We start from the raw sequence: 25288 nt of genomic DNA, 5'->3' as shown, positions 1-25288 counted from the left end.
CACATTGCTTTATCTTTTGTTACTTTTCTGTTCTGTAATAGGTGTAAGAATGGAAAGACACCAGTAAGTGATAACAGATTGTAGTAGATTCAAATTGTACAGATTTATTACTGTCTATCATAGAAGAATGATTATGTACAGCACTATGCAATACAGTCTTCAGACACCATACTTTTCTATGATTTGCAAAAGATGATCAGCCAAATTTTCATTCTCTGTAACAGTTGAATTACATAAAAGGAAGTTTCATAATCCTCCTTGACAAGGCAAAGCCTCAGTGTAGTATGGGAACAAGGAGAATGCCAGGGAATAAGAAGAAAAATTACAGTGTATAAATGTTATATAGTGACTTCCAGTTTTTAGCTGGAGCCCCAACCTCACTGATCCTGGCCCTCAGCTCACTGCTCCCAAACCCCTTGGGAGCTCACTGCCCAGAGAGGTGGGCACACCCGAGACTGTAGAGCAGGAGAGACCAACAATCCTGCCCACCCCTTCCCACATCCCTGGCCCAAGAGGAAACTGTATAGGACCTCTGGGAAGCTGAAGATAGGGGCACTCGAGCAGCAGTTCCCCTGTGCTCCAGACACTGCCCAGACCTGAAGGGATATGGTCAAGAGTTCTCTGCACCCAAATCCCATGGGAGGGAGAGCTAAACCTTCAGAGGGGCAGACATGCCTGGGAAACCAGAAGAGTCTACACTCTGCCCACATTTCTGATTCCAGAGGAAAACACCTAAGGCCATTTGGGACACTGGTGCATGGGGGCTCAGGGAAAAGGGCTGTGCAGGCCCTCCTGGTTGCCACCCTTGTAGAGAGCTCAAAAGCAGCCCCTCACAAGCCATTTGAGTCCCGGGACCACGGGTAAGACCAACTTTTCTGCTCCAAGCGACCTGCCTGGTGAACTCAGGACACAGGTCCACTGGAACAGCTGAAGACCAGTAGACAGGAAAGACTACACGCCCAAAAGGAGAACACTCTATTCACATAACTGGCTGAAAGAAAACAGGAAAACAGGTTTACAGCACTCCTGACACACAGGCCTACAGGACGGTCTAGCCACTGTCAGAAATAGCAGAACAAGGTAACACCAGAGATAACCTGATGGAGAGAGGCAAGCACAGGAACCCAAGCAACAGAAACCAAGACTACATGACATCATCAGAGCCCAATTTTCCCACCAAAGCAACACTGAATATCCAAACACACCAGAAAAGCAAGATCTAGATTTAAAATTACATTTGATCATGATGCTGGAGGACTTCAAGAAAGACATGAAGAAATCCCTTAGAGAAAGGCAGGAAAACATAAATAAAGTAGAAGCCTATACAGAGGAATCACAAATATCCCTGAAAGAATTCCAGAAAAACAGAATCAAACAGGTGAAGGAATTAAAAATGGAAATAGAAGCAATCAAGAAAGAACACATGGAAACATCCCTGGATATGGAAAACCAAAGGAAGAGACAAGAAGCCATAGATACAAGCATTACCAACAGAACACAAGAGATAGAAGAGAGAACCTCAGGAGCAGAAGATTCCATAGAAATCATCAACACAACAGTCAAAGATAATGTAAAATGGAAAAAGCTACTAGTCCAAAACATACAGGAAATCCAGGACTCAATGAGAGGATCAAACGTAAGGATAATAGGTATAGAGGAGAGTGAATAGCCAGAAGCTGGAAAGAACCCAGATGCCCTTCAACAGAGGAATGGATACACAAAATGTGGTACATCTACACAATGGAATATTACTCAGCTATCAAAAACAATGGCTTTATGAAATTCATAGGCAAATGGATGGAACTGGAAAATATCCGGAGTGAGGTAACCCAATCACAGAAAAACACACATGGCATGTACTCGTTGATAAGTTGCTATTAGCCCAAATGCTTGAATTACCCTAGATGCACAGAACACAAGAAATTCAAGAAGGAAGACCAAAATGCAAATTCTTTACTCCTTCTTTAAAGGGGGAACAAGAATACCCTTGGGAGGGAATAGGGAGGAAAAGTTTAGTACAGAGGCCGAAGGAACACCCATTCAGAGCCTGCCCATACATATACAGCCACCCAATTATATAAGATGGATGAAGCAAAGAAGTGCAGGCCAATAGCAACTGGATGTAGATCTCTCCTGAGAGACACTGCCAGAATACAGCAAATACATAGGCGAATGGCAGAAGCAATCCACTGAACTGAGATCTGGACCCCTGTTGAAGGAATCTTAGAAAGGAGTGAAAGAGCCTGAAGGGGCTTGAGACCCTGTATGAACAACAATACCAACCCACCAGAGCTTCCAGGACTAAGTCACTACCCAAAGACTATACATGGACTGACCCTGAACTCCAACTGCATAAGTAGCAATGAATAGAAATTTCAAATCTTACCTTAGATCTAATAATAGTAGGCAGAGCCCTGGTATCAACTTTTATACAGTAGCTCTCTGCTTCACAGGGAAAAAAATTATCTATTTCTCAGAAAGGCAAGATATTCTATTTTAGTGGGATGTGACTAAAACGAATTTTGCTAAATAGATAGTCAGTGTTCACAAGTATACAGCACATGATAGAGCTACATACATGTTGATGGTACAGCTGAGTGTAGATATGGAAACAAATTTGGGATATGCTTCACAATAGTCAATTTATCATCCCTTATCAACCACGCAGGTGGTGCTGGAAAAAAATAAAAGCAATGGACAGTTTTGGCGGTTACCATTTGCATTCAATAATTTAATGTCTATTTGCCTTTAGCATTTAGGATTACTCATTGATTACATGATTTAAGTCAGTTTGTCTATTTGGCCTTTGGTTGTTTGAATGCAAAAATTCCCACCATAAGCTTGTGTTTAAAGACATGGTTCTTTGTTGAGCTGTGTGTCTGCCTGAAACAAAAGGTGCTGCAGGTCTCTGTTGTGGCTGAAATGATCAAATCATTACACTTCTTGAGCAAAAGCCTGGGTAAGGCAAGCAGCTGGATCTCTTCTGCTACCATTATTGGTGCTCATGGCAGCAATAGTGACAAGCTGCAGCAGGCAGCCAAAAGCTGTAGCCAGACCTGGAGCTACAGGGGATGGCAGCTGCTGGCTAGGGCTAGAGTGAGGAGCCTGGCCTGCTGGGCAGAGCTGAGATCCAGCAATGAATGCTTCAGGAAAGAAAACTCTTCCCTGGAGTTTTAAAGCTCAGTAAAACAGTCATCCTCAGATGATCATGGTGAAATAACTTGTGCACTTTATTCCACGTGGATAGGAATCTTATAAACATTTGAGAGGTAAGGTGGGATCCAGGGGTAGATGCTTGCCATTAGCTCAGGCTGAGATGTTAGGGATCCTTAATTTGCATGGGGAAGGACTTCAGGTGTTGTCCCTACGTGATTGGCTGTTGTGGACCTCTTAATGGAGTGTTGTGGTTACTTATTCCAGCAGAGGTAGAACCTGGCTTGGAGCTGGTGCCAAAAGTCTCCCTCTCTCAATTATGAGATTTCCTGGGCTTTTGATTTCCTACTTCAACCTTCTTCTGTCTGATTGCAGAGTCCACTCACCCCACTATTCTCAACTGGTTTCACTGTTTGTAAAGGTTGTGGAACCTTTAGGCACTAGAAGCTCACTGGAGGAAATGTGCTACTGGCTGGTGGTGGACTTGGAGTTGCTATTGTCTTACCCCAGTTATTGGTACTCTCTGTTTCCTAACTCTGTATTCGATGTGATCATCAGATCTCTGTTTCCTGCAACCTTGCCTTCCCCAGTAGGACTGTATCCCTTGGGGACTGTATTCCCCTCCAACTCAGCATGAACATAAACTGATTCTCCCTTAAGTTGCTTTTGTATTTTGTCATGACAATAAATGAAGTAACTAACACTGTTGTCGTAAATGATTTTTTTTAGTTTCTAGCAATAATTAAACCACTCTCTCTCTCTTTCTCTCTCTCTTGGTATCAGAAGGAAGCTGTCCCACTGTTTGTACAGCTGGCCACCTTCTTATTGGTATCAGATTGGTGTCAAATCTACCTATTAATGAAGCTTTCTTCTAAATCAAAGATGATTGGTTATTAATGTATGTATGGGCAGGACAAGGTGATTTGAAAAATCTTCCACTTATTTTTCAAAATCACTTTTTTTTGTTCTTTTTTCAGAGCTGGGGACCGAACCCAGGGCCTTGCGCTTCCTAGGCAAGCGCTCTACCACTGAGCTAAATCTCCAACCCCTCAAAATCACTTTTTAAAATACATCTTTGCATTTTTTACAATTCTGAAAGTTCAAAGATATTGATAGAAAAAATAATTGTAGGTAGTGATGATGGCTCATCAAATGACAAATGATAAGAAAATATAATAATTAATAATCACTCTTAGTTTTTGTGTGTATGTGGGGATAGTTTCTTTGTGGATATATCATGATGTATGTCCAGGTACACTTGCCACCAAATATATGTGGAAGGAAAACCTTCAGTAAACAGTTGTCTCCTATTACCTTGCAAGATCTAGAAATTAAACTCAGGTCTTGAAGGCTGAGTATGTGGCTCTGTTCACTGAACCATCTCACCATCACTATACCTTATATTTTAAGACGGTACTTGGAGCCTGCCAATCAAATTTAATTGGGCTTCTGACCAATAAGGTTCAGGGATCCTTTCACCATCCCCCTAGTGCTGTGATTATACCTTTGCTCTTCTGTGCTTGACACTTTGCATGTGTTTGAGAAATTGAATTCAGATTTTCAAGCTTGAATGTTGACCAGGTTCCTGGTTGAGCCACCTCCCAGTCCTAAAACTAGTGTCACTGAGATTTACACTTAAGGAAGGGATCCAGATGTATCATGAAAATGCAATTCTATATATCCAGGGGAAGTTTGTTTCTTTTGATGTTGCTGTCTGGGTCTTAGTATTGTTCTTCTAACTGTACCTCTAGTAAATGAAGGAGTTAATGAGTGCATTACCCACAATCTGTATAAGGTAATATGTACTTTCCAAAAGTCTCATAACATCTTGTTACTGGGAATATAAAGGGATGTGTGTTAAGTGAAGATATGGTTCTGGTTGGTGTATCAGAGACATTATATATAATAAGATTTGGATGCAAACTAACTTTTATACACGTAAATTAGCTACAAAGTGGACAATATTCAAACTTCCACTTGGATTTCATTTCCTGAAAAGTCTAGGAGGGTGATGAATAACTGTGAGCTAAGGTCACAAAGCTGAAGAAGAGAAGCAAACTGCCCAGGTGGACTTTTACTTTGCAAGAGCCTGAATGTTAGAGGCTGGGCCAGATATCGGTAGTATTGAGAAAACACCAGATTCCCTGGAGAAATTTTTAAGGAGATAGACACTGGAGTCAGCACAGTGTCATTGTGATACAGTTACCCTATCTAAATTGTCAGAAAGGTATGGTGCTTCCTAGGGGTAAAGGATGAGCATGAGTGCATTATTGTTCCCTTATGGTTCAGCATATGTATCATTAATCCATTCTGATCTATGGTCACAATCACAACACCATGATAGCTGTCTTCATAAGTTCACATTTTGATTAATCCACTATACATTTTAAATGAACTCAACATTACACACGTAGCTCAACAAAAAATGTGCCAATACCTTTTCTTTGTGTCTGGGAGTAGTGTTAACTTACTCATACTGTTCAACATACCAGGACTACACTGTCCACATAACTGAATCTCCAGATTGCACTAAATCAGTAACACTTTTATACCATCTCTAAGTTGAATCATAATAATGTATAGCAGTGTCAGTCAAAGCAAATAAGATGTATTGTTTCCTGAAACTCATTCTTTGTTTCTTACTATGGAGGCCAAATCCAGACAAAGGAGGCAGAATGCCATTGGGATGGTTTTATATGAAAAAAAAACTTTTCCAGGAAGATGTAACACATGTCTACTCATCCAGATAAGGAATCAAGTGATCATTATCAGTGCAGGACCTCCAAGACCTAGTTCTCAGCACAAAGGACATTTATTTGCTCTAGGGGGTCAAAGGGCAGAAAATAAGAAACAGAGAGGAGAATGGACAAAAGAATAAAAAGAAGTGGAAGAGAATGAGAGAGGAGAAGACTGTGTCCCAGAGGACAAAGGACTGTCTGTAGATAGGTAGGAGACAAATTTGCCTGTAAAAAAATGACAGTATATAAAGATAAAAGGGAAACCTCATGTTAGGCTGAGGTGTTGAATCTTAATGGGGTATGTTAACTAGGTGAGTCAAAGTGGCTTTTGATGGATGGACTTCAATACTTTGAGAGTTGTACTTTGGTAGTCAACCTATGAAGAGAAATAGGGCAATGAGGGAATAGAACTTGTAGGCTAACCTTAGGAATGTAATTTGGGAAGGTTTTTAGCAAGGGGGAATGAGAGAGAATGACATGGCCCACCAGGGCCATGTTTGCCATGCTCTGGCTAGCTAGATTCCTTTCAGAGAACCCCCAACAGACCACAGTATGGCTATCACCAAAGTCCAACTTGGTGCACCAGTGAGTTTTATTAGGGTTATTTTCAGGAATAAGTGTAAAAGGTTACTTACAAGAGCAGAAGTGACTCAAAGACAGCAGCAGAATCAAGGCCTACCCAGCATGGGTGACAGCTCATGGGTGAAAGTTGAAAGATCTGGAGCACTCTATTTGGCCTATGGATAGCTCACCAGTTTAGACAGTGTCCTTTCTTTCTTTCCTTCTCTCTTTCTTTCCTTTTTTCATCTTTATTAACTTGAGTATTTCTTATTTACATTTCAATTGCTATTCCCCACCCCAGTTTCCAGGCCAACATCCCCCTAAACCCTCCCCCTCCCTTTCTCTATGGGTGTTCCCCTCCCCATCCTCCCCCCATTACCACCATCCCGCCAACAATCACGATCACTGGGGGTTCAGTCTTGGCAAGACCAAGGGCTTCCTTTTCCACTGGTACTCTTACTAGGCTATTCGTTGATACATATGCAGTTGGAGTCCAGGGTCAGTCCATGTGTAGTCTTTGGGTAGTGGCTTAGTCCTTGGAAGTTCTGGTTGGTTGGCATTGTTGTTCATATGGGGGTCTCAAGCCCCTTCAAGCTCTTTCAGTCCTTTCTAAGATTCCTTCAACAGGGGTCCTGTTCTCAGTACAGTGGTTTAATGATGGCATTCGCCTATATATTTGCTGTATTCTGGCTGTGTCTCTCAGGAGAGATCTACATCTGTTTCCTGTCAGCCTGCACTTCTTTGCTTCATCCATCTTATCTAGTTTGGTGGCTGTATATGTATGGGCCACATGTGGGGCAGGCTCTGAATGGGTGTTCCTTCTGCTTCTGTTTTAACTTTGCCTCCCTATAGCCTCCCAAGGGTATTCTTGTTCCCCTTTTAAAGAAGGAGTGAAGCATTAGCATTTTGGTCATCCTTCTTCAGTTTCATGTGTACGGAGCATCTAGGGTAATTCAAGCATTTGGGCTAATAGTCACTCATCAATGAGTGCATACCATGTGTGCTTTTCTGTGATTGTGTTACCTCACTCAGGATGATATTTTCCAGTTCTATCCATTTGCCTATGAATTTCATAAAGTCATGGTTTTTGATAGTTGAGTAATATTCCATTGTGTAGATGTACCACATTTTGTGTATCCATTCCTCTGTTGAAGGGCATCTGGGTTCTTTCCAGCTTCTGGCTATTATAAATAAAGCTGCTATGAATATAGTGCAGCACGTGTCTTTGTTATATGTTGGGGCATCTTTTGGGTATATGCCCAAGAGAGGTATAGCTGGGTCCTCAGGTAGTTCAATGTCCAATTTTCTGAGGAAAGTCCAGACTGATTTCCAGAATGGTTGTACCAGTCTGCAATACCACCAAGTATGGAAGAGTGTCCCTCTTTTTCCACATCCTTGCCAGCATTTTCTGTCACCTGAGTTTTTGATCTTAGCCATTAACACTGGTGTGAGGTGAAATCTCAGGGCTGTTTAGATCTGCATTTCCCTTATGACTAAAGATGTTGAACATTTCTTTAGGTGTTTTTCAGCCATTTGACATTCCTCAGCTGTGAATTCTTTGTTTAACTCTGAACCCCATTTTTAATTGGGTTATTTGTCTCTCTGCAGTCTAACTTCTTGAGTTCTTTGTATATTTTGGATATAAGCCCTCTCTTAGTTGGAGGACTGGTAAAGATATTTTCCCAATCTGTTGGTTGTCATTTTGTCCTAACAACAGTGTCCTTTGCCTTACATAAGCTTTGCAGTTTTTGAGATCCCATTCATCGATCTTAGAGCATAAGCCATTGGTGTTTTGTTCAGGAAATTTTCCCCAGTGCCCATGTATTCGAGATGCTTCCCCACTTTTTCTTCTATTAGTTTGAGTGTATCTGGTGTGATGTGGAGGTCTTTGATTCACTTGGACTTAAGCTTTATACAGGGTGATAAGCATGGATTGATATCTGCATTCTTCTATATGCTGACTTCCAGTTGAACCAGCACCATTTGCTGAAAATGCTATCTTTTTTCCATTGGATGGTTTTGGCTCCTTTGTCAACAATCAAGTGACCATAGGTGTGTGGGTTCATTTCTGTGTCTTCACTTCTATTCCACTGCTCTATCTGTCTGTCTCTGTACTAATACCATGCAGTTTTTATCATTATTGCTCTGTAATACTCCTTGAGTTCAGGTATAGTGATTCCCCTGGAAGTTCTTTTATTGTTGAGGTTAGTTTTAGCTATACTGGGTTTTTTGTTATTGCAGATGAATTTGCAAATTGTTCTGTCTAACTCTGAGAAGAATTGGATTGGTATTTTGATGGGGATTGCACTGAATCTGTAGATTGCTTTTGGCAAAATGGCCATTTTTACTACATTAATCCTGCCAATCCATGAGCATGGGAGATCTTCCATCTTCGGAGATTTTCTTCAATTTCATTCTTCAGAGGCTTGAATTTCTTATTATACATATCTTTTACTTGCTTGGTTAAAGTCACATCGAGGTATTTTATATTATATGGGACTATTATGAAGGGTGTTGTTTCCCTAATTTCTTTCTCGGCTTGTTTCTCTTTCATGTAGAGGAAGGCTACTGATTTATTTGAGTTAATTTTGTACCCAGCCACTTTGCTAAAGGTGTTTATCAGGTTTAGTATTTCTCTGGTGGAACTTTTGGGATCACTTAAATAGACTATCATATCATCTGCAAATAGTGATATTTTTACTTCTTTTCCAATCTGTATCTCTTTGATCTCCTTTTGTTGTCAGATTGGTCTGGCTAGAACTTCAAAACTATATTGAATAAGTAGGGAGAGAGTAGGCAGCCTTGTCTAGTCTGTGGCTTTAGTGGGATTGCTTCTAGTTTCTCTCCATTTAGTTTAATGTTATTAGCTAATGGTTTGCTGTATATGGCTTTTACTATGTTTAGGTATGGGCTCTTCCTACTCTTTCTAGGACTTTTGTCATGAAGGGGTGTTGAATTTTGTGAAATGTTTTCTCAGCATCTAATGAAATGATCATGTGGTTTTTATCTTTCAGTTTGTTTATATAATGGATTATGTTGATGGTTTTCCCTATATTAAACCATCCCTGCATGCCTGGGATGAAGCCTACTTGATCATGGTGGATGATTGTTTTGATGTGCTCCTGGATTTGGTTTGTCAGAATTTTATTGTGTGCTCTGGGAACCGGAAGATAGGGGCACTTGAGCAGCAGGTCCCCAGCAGTCCAGATACCGCCTGGACCTGAAGGGACCCAGTCAACTGTCTCTGCACACAAATCCCATGGGAGGGAGAGCTAAACCTTCAGAGGGACAGACGTGCCAGAGATGCCAGAAGAGACTACACTCTGCCCACATTTCTGACTCCAAAGGAAAACAACTAATGCCATCTGGGACCCCCATGCCCTGGGGCTCTGGGAAAAGTCAGCAAAGGCCCTCCTGCTTGCTGCCCTGATGGAGAGCTCAAAAGCAGCCCCCCACAAGAATCTTGAACAAGGGACCATAAATAAGACCAATTTTTCTGCTCCAAGCAACCTGCCTGGTGGACTTAGGACACAGGGCCACAGGAACAGCTGAAAACCAGTAGAAAGGAAAGAGTACACACCTGAAAGCAGAACACTCTGTTCCCGTAACTGGCTGAAAGAAAACAGGAAAACAGTTCTACAGAACTCCTGACACACAGGCCTATAGGACGGTCTAGCCACTGTAAGAAATAGCAGAACAAGGTAACACCAGAGACAACCTGATGTCAAGAGGCAAGCGCAGGAACCCAAGCAACAGAAACCAGGACTACATGGCATCATTGGAGCCCAATTCTCCCACCAAAGCAAAGACTAAAATCCAAACATACCACAAAATCAAAATCCTGATTTTAAATCACATTAGATAATGATGCTTTAGGACTTCAAGAAAGACATGAAGAAATCCCTTAGAGAAAGGCAGGAAAACATAAATAAACAAGTAGAAGCCTATAGAGAGGAATCAAAGAAATCCCTGAACGAATTCCAAGAAAACTCAATCAAACAGGTGAAGGAATTAAAAATGGAAATAGAAGCAATAAAGAAAGGACACAGGGAAACAACCCTGGATATAGAAAACCAACGGAAGAGACAGGGAGCTGTAGATACAAGCATCACCAATAGAATCCAAGAGACAGAAGAGAAAACTCTCAGGAGCAGAAGATTCCATTGAAATCATCGACACCATGGTCAATGATAATGTAAAGCGGAAAAAAACCTGCTGGTCCAAAACATATAGGAAATCCAGGACTCAATGAGAAGATCAAACGTAAAGATAATAGGTATAGAAGAGAGTGAAGACTCCCCGCTCAAAGGACCAGTAAATATCTTCAACAAAATCATAGAAGAAAACTTCCCTAACCTAAAGAAAAAGATGCCCATAAACATACAAGAAGCCTACAGAACTCCTAATAGATTGGACCAGAGAAGAAACACCTCCTGACACATAATAGTCAAAACACCAAGTGCACAAAATAAAGAAAGAATATTAAAAGCAGTAAGAGAAAAAGTCAAGTAACATATAAAGGGAGACCTATCAGAATCATACCAGATTTCTCACCAGAAAATATGGAAGCCAGAAGATCCTGGACAGATTTCATGCAGACTGCAAGAGAATACAAATGCCAGCCCAGGTTACTGTATCCAGCAAAACTCTCAATTAACATAGATGGAGGAACCAAGATATTCCATGACAAAACCAAATTTACACAATATCTTTCTACAAATCCAGCCCTACAAAGGATAATAAATGGTAAAGCCCAACATAAAAAGGCAAGCTACACCCTAGAAAAAGCCAGAAACTAATCATCTTGGCAACAAAACAAACAGAAGAAAAGCACACAAACATAATGTCACATCCAAATATGAATATATCCTTAAGCAATAATCACTATTCCTTAATATCTCTCAACATCAATGGTCTCATCTCCCCAATAAAAAGACATAGATTAACAAACTGGGTATACAATGAGGACCCTGCATTCTGCTGCCTGTAGGAAACACACCTCAGAGACAAAGAAAGACAGTACCTCAGAGTGAATGTCTTGAAAACAACTTTCCATGCAAATGGTCTGAAGAAGCAAGCTGGAGTAGCAATTCTAATATCGAATAAAATTGATTTTCAACCAAAAGTCATCACAAAAGATAAGGAAAGTCACATCATATTCATGAAAGGAAAAATCCACCAAGATGAACTCTCAATTCTAAATATCTATGCTCCAAATACAAGTGGAATTTATATATATATATATATATATATATATATATATATATATATATAAAAGAAACCTTACTAAAGCATAAAGTACGCATTGTACCTCACACAATAATAGTAGGAGATTTCAACACTCTCATCAATGGACAGATCATGGAAACAGAAATTTAACAGAGACATAGACGGACTAAGAGAAGTCATGAGCCAATGGACTTAACAGATATTTATAGGACATTCTATCCTAAAACAAAAGGATATACCTTCTCACCACCTCATGGTACTTTCTCCAAAATTGACCATATAATTGGTCATAAAACAGGCCTCAAGAGATACAGAAAGATAGAAATAATCCCACGCATCCTATCAGACCACCATGGGCTAAAGCTAGTCTTCAATAACAATAAGGGAAGAACACCCACCTATACATGAAAGTTGAACAATGCTCTTCTCAATGATAACCTGGTCAAGGAAGAAATAAAGAAAGAAATTAAAGACTTCTTTGAATTTAATGAAAATGAAGGTACAACATACCCAAACTTATGGGACACAATGAAAGCTGTGCTAGGAGGAAAACTCATAGCTCTGAGTGCCTGTAGAAAGAAACAGGAGAGAGCATATGTCAAATGGGAACTCAAAGAGAGGTAAGGAGCACTAGGCGGTTGACCTATCTCTGAAATTCTCTACTCAGGAGTCCACACAGCTCACTAGAAGCAGGGCATGAGTTGGGTCGTATGTGCTGATTGAACAGAGTGTCCCTTCCTGTCCTTGGCTGTTGACATGGATCCAGGCTCTCATGCAAGCGCCCTACGTGAGATCCTGGATTGTCTGTGTTGAGAGAGTGACCCAGGAAAGCACTGAAGGAACTGCCTTCTGTGCCTATCCTATGTGACAGATAGACCATAAAGAGGTTGAAGAATCAGCAGCTCCTGTTCCCCTTTGTTAAGAACCTAGTAGACAAGTGGTCACTGGGGGTCGTGCTGGGGCCCCAACAAGAGTTCCCTGGGCTTTGGATTGCTGAGGAGCCACAGGATAGCACACCAGAGCACTGGTGTAGGAGAGACAAACCAGGAGCAAATATTCCAGGTAAGCCAAGTAGCTGGGAGACAGGTCTTCCTTGGGCTCAGCAAATGTAGCCCAGGCTCGATTTCCTGCCTGAGCCCTAGCTGCAAATCCAATAGAGATTATCACCCACAGACACCTAGGAGTCCAAGCCTGGATCCAGGAAAATGGAGGAGCTCCGAGCAGCAGCTAGCTGTCCAGAACCCAGGGCAGGTAGGAACCCACGGTGCAAGCTTTGAGGAGCCTTTGAGCATGAAGGAGCCGAGCCTGTCTCCAGAAAGCCAGGGCCTGAGTCAGAGAAACACAATTGGCTTGTGACTGGGGAGCACAGAAACACCACCCATCTGGCCACTGGGAGTGAGAAGAACCCCCTGGGAGCGGGAGGATCCTGCTGGGACTGGTTCAGTGTTGAATTGTCTCAATGTTGAATGCTGATCTCCTTCTTCAGGTCCCACCACCATGCAAGAGGAAGAGGGAAATCCCTTGGCTTGCCGAGGCACAGAAGCCTCCAGCAAGGATTCGTCGAGGTGATTCTCAAAAATCCAAGGACCAGACTCCCATGGTTGACTCTCCTAGTCCACAGTCTCAGTACAGCAGTCAATCCTGCCTTGCTGTGGATGTTGTCTGACAGCCATCTTCCACTCAGCAGCATCAGGAAGCCTCACCTTGGGGCTGGTATCCCAGAAAGAACAACAAAATGCCAGTCTATTCCAGTTCTATTCCTGCACATTGTTGCCATTAGGAATCCCACCTGGGGCTCCTTGGTGAACCCCCCACTGGCATCAGGGATGCTACTCTCTGCAAATCGGCCAAAGAAAAAACTGAGCCTGGGCACTCAAAAGAGAAGACACAATCCAAGACACAGACTCAAAAGTAAACACAGAGCATACCTGAGCCCTCTGCACCCCTGTGACTTCAGGAGTCCCAAGAGGAGAGGTTGCAGGCCCTCAGAGCCCACATCCAAATCTCAATGGCCCAAAGACTGCAAGCAAGACATACAATCATGATCTCCTTCCATACGCAGCACAAGAGCCCTGGTCAACAAGGGGAGACTGGACCCAGAGGGGCTGACTCTTCACCAATTTCCCACAGTCTTCTTGTGGCTCCTGCCCATGCAGGAGTTCAGAAGCCTTCCTATATGCCCCCTCGAGCAAAAGACAGCAAAAAGGCCCCAGCCAAGAAACCTGCTCCTCTCATGGCCAAGGCACTCAGGGACTACAGCCATAGGTTCTACACAAAGTGAATTGCACATGCTCTCCACAATCAGAATGCCTGCAAGTCCTGAGACTGGGAAGGACTGGGCACTCTCTCCTGGAAGAACTGGCACATGACACACTGTGGTTTTCAAGCTCCAGACACACTCCACAGCAGCCTCTTCTGGAATTTGTACTGTGTTTGTTGACAAGTTTTTCCAACCTTAACCCCTGTCCCATGTCAAGTTGTAAATCATGTTCCAAAGTAAATAAATATCTACCTCTCCCTTTATTCAGTGTGTTTGTGTTTATATATCTTTTGAGTGATAAATACAAATTAACGTAGATACTTGCTTTTCAGTTGGATAAATAGACCAACTGTCTACAGACAAGTCCTCTAAGATACATGTAGGTTATCATTTAGACAAATAGGTACATAGTGTTTTACATAGTCACTTATGTAAATATCATTTAAAATCTGGCTGGAAGGCTAGACCTCAATTCCCACAACCTTGATAATTTAGTGAATCTAAAAGATATTGCAGGTGAAATGAAAAAAATATTACTAAAGTTTTTGATTATGTCTGTGCTTGTTGGTATGTGTGTGTGTGTGTGTGTGTGTGTGTGTGTGTGTGTGTGTGTTTGTGTGTGTGTGTGTGATAGAGCTATGTGTATCTGTGGGATAAATTAGACCAGATATACCCAAGTACACCTATGGGCAGAGAATGATAGAACAAGAGAGAAAAGGAATATAATCCACAAATTAAAACCAGAATAAATTATACATTGGAATGTGTGTATGTGTGAGTGTTTGTCTGTGTGTTTATAAGAGTCTCTCTCTCTCTCTCTCTGTGTGTGTGTGTGTGTGTGTGTGTGTGTGTGTGTGTGTGTTTTGGTGGATGTGTTTTTGTGTGTGTCTCTGATAGAGTCATATTTATGTGTGTGATAAAGAACAGGATGCATAGAAAAACACACAGAAATGAGTAAGAAAAGAGAAAGTGATAGCCAGAGAGAAGGAGAGATCATCTACATGTCCAGATGAGAACCAAAGTGGGCCATAGTTCTCAGAATTTCTCTCCTTTTAGTGCAAGTGCACTGGAATAGTGATACCCAGCCTTAGTCCATACCATTGATACTGCTTGGTATCCATGGTCATATGAACAAAATCCATGGAAGAAACCTGGTGCATGTCTACCTATTTCGAAAAGTATATTGAGTAGTCACACAGAATTTGAAGAAGGAGACAAGCAAAGAAAGACAGACTTAAAGAGCCAGAGACGCAGTCAGAAGGAAACTCAGTCAAAATGAAAGGCAATCTTGTGACAACCCTGCGCTTTGGCCTACACAGGAAAAGTTCTGGCCCAAGGAGTCTCAAATGGCTAAGTCACGAGGTTGCCTTGCCATTTTGAATTCTGCAGAAGAATGTCAGGAGAGTAGATTCTAACCTGTTTTTGTTGTGATTGTTTTTCTAGTTGTTTCTTTCTAAGTTTGTTTCCTTCTTCCTTTCCATCTTTCTGTTCAAACTTCCTTCCTTCCTTCCTTGTTTCTACCTTTCTTTTTGCTTTCTTTTTTTCTTTACTTCTTCCTATCTTTTCTTTTTCATTTTTCTTTCCATCTGTTTTCTTTTTCTTTTCTTCATGTGTTGGTTTGTTTTATTTAATTACTTTATTTTTATTGGATATTTTTTTACTTACATTTCAAATATTATCCCTTTCCAGGTTTTCTGCACATAAACCAACTATCCATTTTTCCTTCCTCTTCTTCTAGTGATGTGTTCCACTGCCCATCCAATCATGCTTTCCCACTTCTCTGAACTGAGATTTCCAGCATTGGCTGGTCATGGGCTTCTCCTTTCAATGGCAGCCAACAAGGCCATCCAATGCTAACTATGCGTCTGGAGCCTTGGATCTGTCCATGTGTACTCTTTGGATGGTGGAATCTTCTCTGAGGGCTCTGATTGATTGGTATTATTGTTCTTATTGGTATTGTTTTACTCCCTTTCAGCTCCTTCCATCCTTCTCTAACTCTTCATATGTGGGAACAGATCTCTCAGTGCAATGGTTGACTGCTAGCCTCCAACTCTGTAGCAGTCATGCTCTGGCAGAACCTCTCAGGAGACAGCTATATCAGTCTTCTGTCTGAATGCACCTCTTAGTATCATCAATAGTCTCTGGATTTTGTGGCTGTATATGTTTGGGATGGATAGTCATCTGGTGCAATCTATGGATGGCCTTTACTTCAGGCTCTGCTCCAAAGTTTTTCTCTGTATTTCCTGCTATCTTAGCTAGGGTTTTTATTCCTGCACAAAGATCATGACCCAGTAGTAAGTTGGTGAGGAAAGGGTTTATTCAGCTTACACTTGCATATTGTTTTTCAGCACCAAAGGAACTCAGGACTGGAACTCATGCAGGTAAGGAAGCAGAAGCTGACACTGAGCCCATAGGGGGATATTTCTTACTGACTTGTTTCCCCTAGCTTTCTCAGCTTGCTATCTTATATAAGCCAAGACTACCAGACCAGGGTGGTACCACTCACAATGGGCTGTGTCCCCCTTTCTTGAATCTAGTTGAGAAATTGCCTTACATCTTTGTCTCATGAGGCATTTCCTCAAATGAGGCTCCTTTTTCTTGGATAACTCCAGCTTATGTCACGTTTACACGTTAAACTTGCCAGTACATGTCCTATTAATACTTTTGTTCCCCCATCTAAAAGGACTGAAATATCTTCACTTTGGTCATCCTTCTTCTTGAGGTTCCTTTTTTCTCTGTACTGTATCCTGGCTCATCCAAATTTTTGTCCTAATGTCCATTTGTAAGGGAGTGCATACTGTCTCTTTTTTTTGTTGTTGTTGGTGTTGTTGTTGTTGGTTTGTTTCTATTGAATTTTTTGGACAATATCCAAAGTAAAAAAATCAGGAATGAAATGGAAGACATAGTAACAGAAACCAAAGAAATCCAAAACATCATCAAATCCTACTACATAAGGCAATACTAAACAAAACTAGAAAATCTAGATGAAACAGAAGATTTCCTAGACAGATACCAGTTACCAAAGTTAAATCAGGATTAGATAATCATCTAAAAATTCCCATAACCCACAAAGAAACAGAAGCAGTCCCTAAAAGACTCCCAAGTAAAAAAGCCCTGAACCAGATGGTTTTAGGGCAGAATTCTACCAGACATTCAAAGGAAACCTAATATTAATACTCTTTAAGCTATTCCAAAAAAACATAGAAACAGAAGGAACAGTACCCATTTCATTCTGTGACACAATAATTATACTTATACCTAAATTACATAGACACTGAACAAGGAAAGAGAACTTCAGACCAATTTCATTCATCAATATGTGTTGGGAGCGATGCCGTTGAAGCCCTCCATTGTTGACATTAGAATTAAGTATGACTGGGTTCATGGAAAATCCCCAGCCAGCTGAAGAAGACTAACACAAATCTGGTGGTCAAGAAAAATAATAATATGATAAAATTCTCCTGCTGACTAATAAATATGACAAACCTGTGACCTTTCTAACAGCCTGTCAACATCAGCCGATCCCCTGACCACAGGAATACTGTGTCCTTGGCCTACGTAAATGTTTCATACTTTCCCCCTCCCTCTGTTCCCAATGTTATGGTATAAATTCAGCCTTGGGAAAAAGTAAAATTGTCACCTTGATCAGACTGTTGTCTTGGCATCCTTCTTCATGTCCCTTGTCCACCGTTCTCTTCCAGGTACTCTCAGCAGTCCCTTTGTTTACAAATGGTGCCCAGCATGAGGCTGTTTGGAGGTCTCTTGGAGAAGAATGTCATCCCCCATGAATAGGCAGGCCTGTCTTCCTTGTTTGTCAGAGCCTTAGCTCCTCTGCTTCTGGCAACCATGGACTGCCTGACCTTGGTTCAGAGGCTTGGTGTGTGTTTCTCCCTGGATGATGCAGATCTCAGTGGTGAGTGATGGGACAAACATTCTACAGTCCCCTTTTGTGAAAGGACTCAGGGAGTCACTCAGGATGTGAAGAATAGGGTTAAAAAATTAAAAAAATTCTTAGATTTTGTAGGAAATATTTGTCCATAGTTCCTTCAGGAGGGAACAATTGATATAAAAGATAGTGTAGAGTTAGTGATTGCTTAATGGATCAGCTAATCTTGTTGCTGAAGTCTGCTCTCTGTAATGAATAAAAGTTGTGTGCTTTTTGGGTTCAAGGTTGCCTTTCCCTGTATGGATGGGCAACCCCACATATGTGGATTAAAAACCTTATACCCTCATGCTATTGCAGCGGTCACTTTGTCAATCTGTTCTCTGTGGGTGGTGCTCCTGAGGTAAGGCCACTATGGAGTCTTACAACATTCAGCTGGCCGGGAACTATGCTGCCCCAGACCACAATTGGCAAAGAAATCAGAGGAAAGTTCAAGCAAATCTGTGTTTTGTGCTCTGTGTTACTTTCTGTTTTTTCTCTGTATCATGTCTTGTCTTTGTTCCATGTTGTCTTGTGTTGTCCCTGTCTGCTGTCTAAAGGCTTCGAGTCCCCCACCCCTGGAGAGGGGTTAGAGTCCCCTTGGTGCTTGCTCTGGGTCCTGTGATGAGCTTATAGCTGTGACAGGCAGACGTGCTAGTTGTCACAGGCCACAGGCACTAAAAGATGCTCTAGGAGGAGAAAGGAATCTAGAGGACACTCTGGAATCTGTTGAGAGGTGGGATCAGACAGTCTGTCGCATCCCAGAAGCAGCTAAGGTTAAGCTGCAGTTTGGGCCAGGTACTAAAGGTATCAAGCATCTGTGGAAATTGGTTATAGGATGCCTTCTCTTGTTCTGGTTTGTCTAGTTTGTTTTCTGTGGTATTGTCATGTCTTTTTGGCTTTTGTTTTGCTTTCTGTGTTTCAGACTTGGACTGATGACTGTGTTTGAAATCATGGACTTAAGACTTTGAAATCATGGAACTGTTTGTTTTGTTTGTCAAGGAATTTTACTTGGTCCTCTTGGTGCTTAACTTGGAAATAATTTGCTTGAGAGAAATTGTTTTCTCCCCCGGGAGTTTTGTCTTTCTCTCTTGAGCTTCCTCCCTAAGGAGAAATGCCCCTCCCTTTGCTCCCCCTGCCCAGTCTAGCAGATGCTAACAGTTTATTACACATGTATATGAAGGACTCCAGGTTAGCGAGTGATCATGTCTGAGGTATGCATTAACAAGAACCTGAAAGCTTTGCCTTGGATCCTGATAAAGGATCTCCCTGTTGCTTAGACATTCACAGTTTTTAAGGAAGGGACAGCATGGAGTGAGGAAGTATGGGACTAAGGGTGCCAGGCGAGCAGGCCTGCTAGCAGACAAGCTGCAGGCTGTGCATAAGCAGTGGCACACTTCAGGTCGAGCAGGGAAGAGAGTCTCAAGGCAAAGGGGCTGCCGGCCAGGACAAATATTTTAACAGCAAAAGATAGTGGAGAGTAAAAATTCCAGTCGCTGTCTTCAGTGGCTAGACCTTCAACATTTGCTCACAGAAGGATAGTGTTCTTTAAGAGAAGTTCTTTGAGGGAGCCAACCTTATCTGTTGACCCTATTCCAAGAATAGCTGATATTAAGTCATTTCCCTATTAGTCATCATTGACATAGAGAGTGCCTCTGATCATATCCCCTTAGCAGTCAGTTCCTGCCCCTGTGGTCAAAATGCCCCAGGTTGGGGTGCAGGGGAGTCCGTAAAGTAGTTTCAGAAAGAGTCTGCAGCAGACTTTGAGAAACTTTGTCTTGCCAGACAGAACAGGCTTTACTCTAAGATGATAAGAGGAGAAAGTCTTGGCACCAGCTCTTCAGCTTACTCCAACTGGAGGATGTGGCCAAGGTCAGGATCAATGTTGCCTTTTCCATGGCCCTCTAACCCGGTTTGGTGAAGGGCTACTACTGCAGTCCTGGGAGGGCTATACTTCTATTAAAGATCAGTACTCCAGTGTTAGCAGTCTCTTTATTGGTTTTAAGAGGCAGGAAGCCCAACTCAATTGTGACCCCTGCCTCAGGAATGGCAGCAGAAAGAGTCCTTAAAACCAGTTATCTCTAACTATAGCTTACTCTCTGATATCCGAGGCTTCAATCTGATCACACCCCCCTGGGCGAGCCTCCTTCAATACTCAAATGCTATTTTCTCCTGGTCTCTTGGCTCAAGGTCTCCAGGAATGTCTGACAGCCTGGAAGAAACTTCCCCCCAAAAGCAGGCGAACCATACAATTCTTTTGACAGTCACTTGGCATCTAGCACCCATGTCCTAACCATCTCTCCATCCTTTTGTTATTAGTTCTTACTGGAAGCCTAGTGTCCTTTGGAGGCTGGGTCTCTTGAGAGGCAGAGCCACCAAGCTGACACTGAAGCGAGGTACTCCTTAAGGAAAAATCTAAGTTCAGAGAGACAGCCAATAACAGATTCCAGCTGCCCCTCTGCTCGCCTTTCTGTTTCACAGACAAAAAGCTTGTGCTCATTTTTATAATGGCCTTTTCATCCCAAGAAAGCTTCCTCGTTTAGCTGTGTGACTGAATGCTATTTGTCACCCGATCTGGTTGTTCCACCAGCTCTCAACGGGCCTTCTTTCTCAAAGAGCTTTCTTGCTCTGCCCTTTTCTCCTGTTCTTATGAATTTTATCACATAATACACTTTGTTATTTGACTTATAATACCTCCGTCCTGCTAATAATATGCATGTCCCAGATTCCCATTGTGAAGGCTCTAATTCTAAAACAAGGGGATGGTGCATCCCCCTAAATATTAAATTTATCTTCACAGGTTGAAACCGGGATTGGACATGTGGATATACTTGGGGTCTTAGAATGTTTCAATCAGGTACCAATACAAGAATTATATTTACCATAAAATTGTTAAAAGAGCCTACTCCTACATTCCTACTCCTGGGCTTCTGGGCACTCATCCAAAAACGAGCCCATGGAGGCATTGAACATGGTGCAGAGCATACACAGGTCTTCATCTACAGCCTGCACTCCACTGAGAGGAGCTGCTTCGAGACCATTGCCATCACACAAGAAGAATTGGAAGCTCTACCACCCACTCCAGGACAGCTGAGATATGTATTCTTCTACAATGTGATACTTTTTGTAGGGTTTGGATTTTTGGATAATGCAATCATGATTGTTGCAGGAACCCAAATTGAATTATCTATTGGAATTAATTTTGTAAATGTCAACAATGGCAGTTCACATGTTATTTTTCCTTCTATGTATCAACATATTATTTAACTTTCAGTCATTGATACTGTACAGTACTGAGTTGGGGTTTGCTTATTAGTAAGGCAGTGCTTGGATACTTCCTGTGTCTTAGAATATGGTTAAAGAAAGCATAAAACAGGTCAGAGAAGGCTTAGAAAATAGAAAATGAGGAAGAGAAAAAGCTAAGAGCTGATATCAAAATTGGTTCTCCAGATTTCCTTGGTTGTCCACCCTGCTTCCCTCTCTGTTGGACCTCCCTAGTAGGCCTTCTTTTGCTTATATCTTTTGGCCCTTGGACATTTAATCATTTAACCAGCTTTATTAAATAACAGATAGATAATATAGCAACAAAACTTATTTAGGAATATTATCATAGGCTAGCTATGGAGGATGCTTTGATGATGGCCAAGCTCACCTACACATCTCCTCCCAGCCCAGGCAAGGACATTTTTGTCCTTTAGCCAAATGAGGCCAACATTCTTTTCTGCCTGTTGTACTGATGTCTTTGCTGAAATGTCAACGAATTGTCTCCCCTGTGTGCTGAGCTGGACAGTCAAGGAGAGGTAAGAGAGTGATATATTCACAATAAAGGGCCTAAGACAGGAGGGCTGACATGAGCTGCTGCCTTATCACATGATGGACCCTGGGCACAAGATTCTCTTGGCCATGTGACAAATATCACTCCAACCTAAGACAGACGCAGTTCCCGAGGGGCTCATTCCAGGACAGCACAGATATTTGGTTGCCTTTTCATTTGACTATAAGGAAGGGGAAGATGTTGGCAGCCATGCCCTTGAAGTCCTCCATTGTTGATGTTAGAATTAAGTATGACTAGGTTCATGGAAAATCTCCAGGCAGCTGCAGAATAGTAATACAAATCTGGTGGTCAAGAAAAATAATAATATGATAAAATTCTCCTGCTGACTAATAGATATGACAAACCTGTGACCTTTCTGACATCCTGTCAACATCAGCCGATCCTCTGACCACACAAATACTGTGTCTTTGGCCTACGTAAATGTCTCATACTTCCCCCCTCCCTCTGTTACCAATGTTATGGTATAAATTCAGCCTTGGGAAAAGATAAAATTGTCGCCTTGATCAGACTGTTGTCCTGGCGTCCTTCTTCATGTCTCTTGTCCTCCATTCTCTTCCAGGTACCCCCAGACCCGTCATTTACAAAAATGGATGCAAAAATACTCAAAAATCTCAGAAACTGAATCCAAGTATACATTAAAATGATCATCCATCCTGAATCAAGTAGGCTTCATTCCAGGGATGCAGGAATGGTTTAGTATACACAAATCCATCAACATAATCCTCTACATAAATAAACTCAAGGTAAAAAAGACACATAATCATTTCAATAGACACTGAGAAAGAATTTGTAAAATTCCACCCTCCTTCATGATAAAAGTTCAGGAATTTAATGTCCTTACGTAAACATAGTAAAAGCAATATACAGTAAACCAGTAGCCAACATCAAACTAAAGGATGAAAAACTTGAAGCAAACCTTGTAAAATCAGGGACTAGACAAAGCTGCCCATTCTTTCCCTACCTGTTCAATATAGGACTGGAAGTCCAAGCCAGAGCAATTGGATCACCAAAGGAAACCAAAGGGATAAAAATTGGAAAGAAGAAGTCAAATTATCACTATTTGCAGATGATATTATAGTATATGTAAGTGACGCCAAAAGCTCCACCAGAGAAAACAAAAAGTGGATATAAAACTAATGCATACAAATCAGCAGCCTTCCTCTACTCAATGGATAAACAGGCTGAGAAACAAACTAAGGAAACTACACCCTTTGCAATTGTCACAAATATAATAAACCTTGAAGTGACACTAACCAAGGAAGTGAAAGACCTGTATGACAAGAACTTACGGTCTCTGAAGAAATACATCTAAGATCTCAGAGATGAAAAGGACTTTGATGCTCATGGTTTGGAAGGATTAATATTACAAAAGTGGCCATCTTATCTAAAGCAATCTACAGATTCAATGCAATCCCCAGCAAAATCCAAATAAATTCATCAGAGATTGAAAGAACAATTTGCAAATTCATTTGGAATAACAAAACTCAGGATAGCAAAAACTATTCTCAACAATAAAAGAATTGTCTCAGACCTCATGTTGTACCACAGAGTAATAGTGATAAAAACTGGATGATATTGGTGTAGAGACAGGCAAGTAGGTCTGTCGACAAGGGTACTGAGGGTACCTGGAAGAGAATGGGGGACAAGAGACACAAAGGACGCCAAGACAAGAGTCTGATCAAGGTGACAATTTATTTTTTCCCAAGGCTGAACTTTTACCATAACAGGGGTAACAGAGGGAGAGGGAAGTAAAAAACATTCACACAGGCCAGGACACAGTATTCATGTGGTCAGGGAATCAGCTAATGTTGACAGGATGTTAGAAAGGTCACAGGTTTGTAATATCTATCAGTCAGCAGAATGTTCGTTTTTCAGAAAGGTTACAGATTATCACATTGGGCATCTTGACGTCAGATGTATTTCTCAGCAAGGTCAGAACTTTATCACATCATTATTTGTCTTGACCACCAGATTTGTATTAGTCTTCTGCAGCTGGCTGGGGATTTTCCATGACCTTAGTCATATTTAATTCTAACCACAATAAAAACATCAATAATGGAGGGCTTCAAGAGCATCGCTCCCAACATCTTCCCCTTCCTTATAGTTAAATGAAAAGGTGACCAATGGCCATGCTGACGTGGAATGAGCCCCTGGGGAACTGCGGCTGTCTAAGGTTGGAGTGATGTTTGTCACATGGCCAAGGGAATCTTCTGGCCAGGGTACATTGGCATGTTCTCTTTAACCATAGTCTAAGACACAGGAAGTATCCAAGCACTGTCTTTCTCTCACAAACCAAAATTCACTGTGATTGATCAAAGTTGGGAAATTAAAGGAAAAAACCAATCAGAAAGAAGTACACTGGTTAGCATGTGTGGTTTATGTAACTTCTGACTCTTAAAGACAGTGTGGGTCAAAATTAAAATAGTCCCATATACTTAAAGCACTGCCCCATATTGGATAGATGTGGAAGTTTAAAAATTGAATGAATTTATATGATTGTAAATGTTTACCATGAAATATCACAGAAGGGATGTCACCAGGCAGGGAATTACAATTTTAACTTATATTAAACATCTTAAATATTTTGGAGAAAACTCAGCATTCAATTATAAACATCAGGAAAAAAAATAAAGACATACATAAGTATCCTGTGCATGTCATGTAAGAAATAAGCAAACCCCATGGCAGTACAGTACAGCATCAATGACTGTTGATACATAGAAGGAAAAGATAATATGTTGACTGCCATTGTTGAAATTCCCAAAATAATTCCAATAGACAATTCAATTTGGGTTCTTGCAACAATCATAATTGCATTATCCAAAAATCCAAACCCTACAAAAGGTATCACATTGTAGAAGAATACATATCTCAGCTGTCCTGGAGTGGGTGGTAGAGCTTCCAATTCTTTTTGTGCAATGGCAATGGATTCGAAGCTGTGCAGTTCTTTGAGCAAGCAGCTCCTCTCAGTGGAGCGCAATAAAGATAAAGTCATGTGTACCCTGTGCCGTGTTCAATGCCTCCATGGGCTCCTTCTTGGGATCAGTGCCCAGAAGCCGAGGAGTAGGAATGCGCAGGCTCTTTTAACAATTTTATGGTAAATATAATTCCTGTATTGGCACCTGATTGAAACATTCTAGGACCCCAAGTATATCCACGTGTCCAATCCTGGTTTCAACCCATGGAGGTAAATTTAATATTTAGGGGGACGCACCATCCCCTTGTTTTAGAATTAGAACCTTCACAATGGGAATATGGGACAGGCATATTAGCAGGACAGGGGTGGGTATTATAAGTCAAACAACACAGTGTATTATGTGATAACATTCTTAAGAACAGGGGAAAGGGGCCAGGCAAGAAAGCTAGGGGGTATCCTCGTGAGAGCTGGTGGAACAACCAGATCTGGTGACAAATAGCATTCAGTCACACAGCTAAATGAGGAACCTTTCTTGTGAAAAAAGGCCAATGCAAAAATGTGCACAAGCTTTTGTCTGTGCAACAGAAAGGTGAGCAGAGGGGCAGCTAGAGTCTGTTACCAGCTGGCTCTCTGGACTTAGATTCTCCCTTAAGGAATACATGACTTCGGTGTC

At 41.5% G+C, this 25288-nt stretch overlaps 1 protein-coding gene and 1 long non-coding RNA gene across 1 annotated transcript; one reads left to right on the top strand and one right to left on the bottom strand.

Annotated features, from left to right (window-relative positions):
* Positions 1 to 25288, bottom strand: part of Erich1 (glutamate-rich 1) — a gene marked incomplete at its 5' end in the record, with an annotated part of 52793804 nt that overhangs the window by 41970791 nt on the left and 10797725 nt on the right.
* Positions 17577 to 23227, top strand: LOC148000538 (uncharacterized). Its single transcript, XR_015639858.1, has 4 exons — positions 17577 to 17642; positions 20664 to 20720; positions 21534 to 21663; positions 22258 to 23227. It is a non-coding gene; the product is annotated as an uncharacterized LOC148000538 (long non-coding RNA).

Source organism: Rattus norvegicus, chromosome 16, assembly GCF_021556685.1.
Source record: "Rattus norvegicus strain SHRSP/BbbUtx chromosome 16, alternate assembly SHRSP_T2T, whole genome shotgun sequence".
In the NCBI taxonomy this organism is placed as follows: domain Eukaryota; kingdom Metazoa; phylum Chordata; class Mammalia; order Rodentia; family Muridae; genus Rattus; species Rattus norvegicus.
The sequence above is the reverse complement of the archived record's forward strand: the minus strand, read 5'-3'. Positions and strand labels throughout refer to the sequence as shown.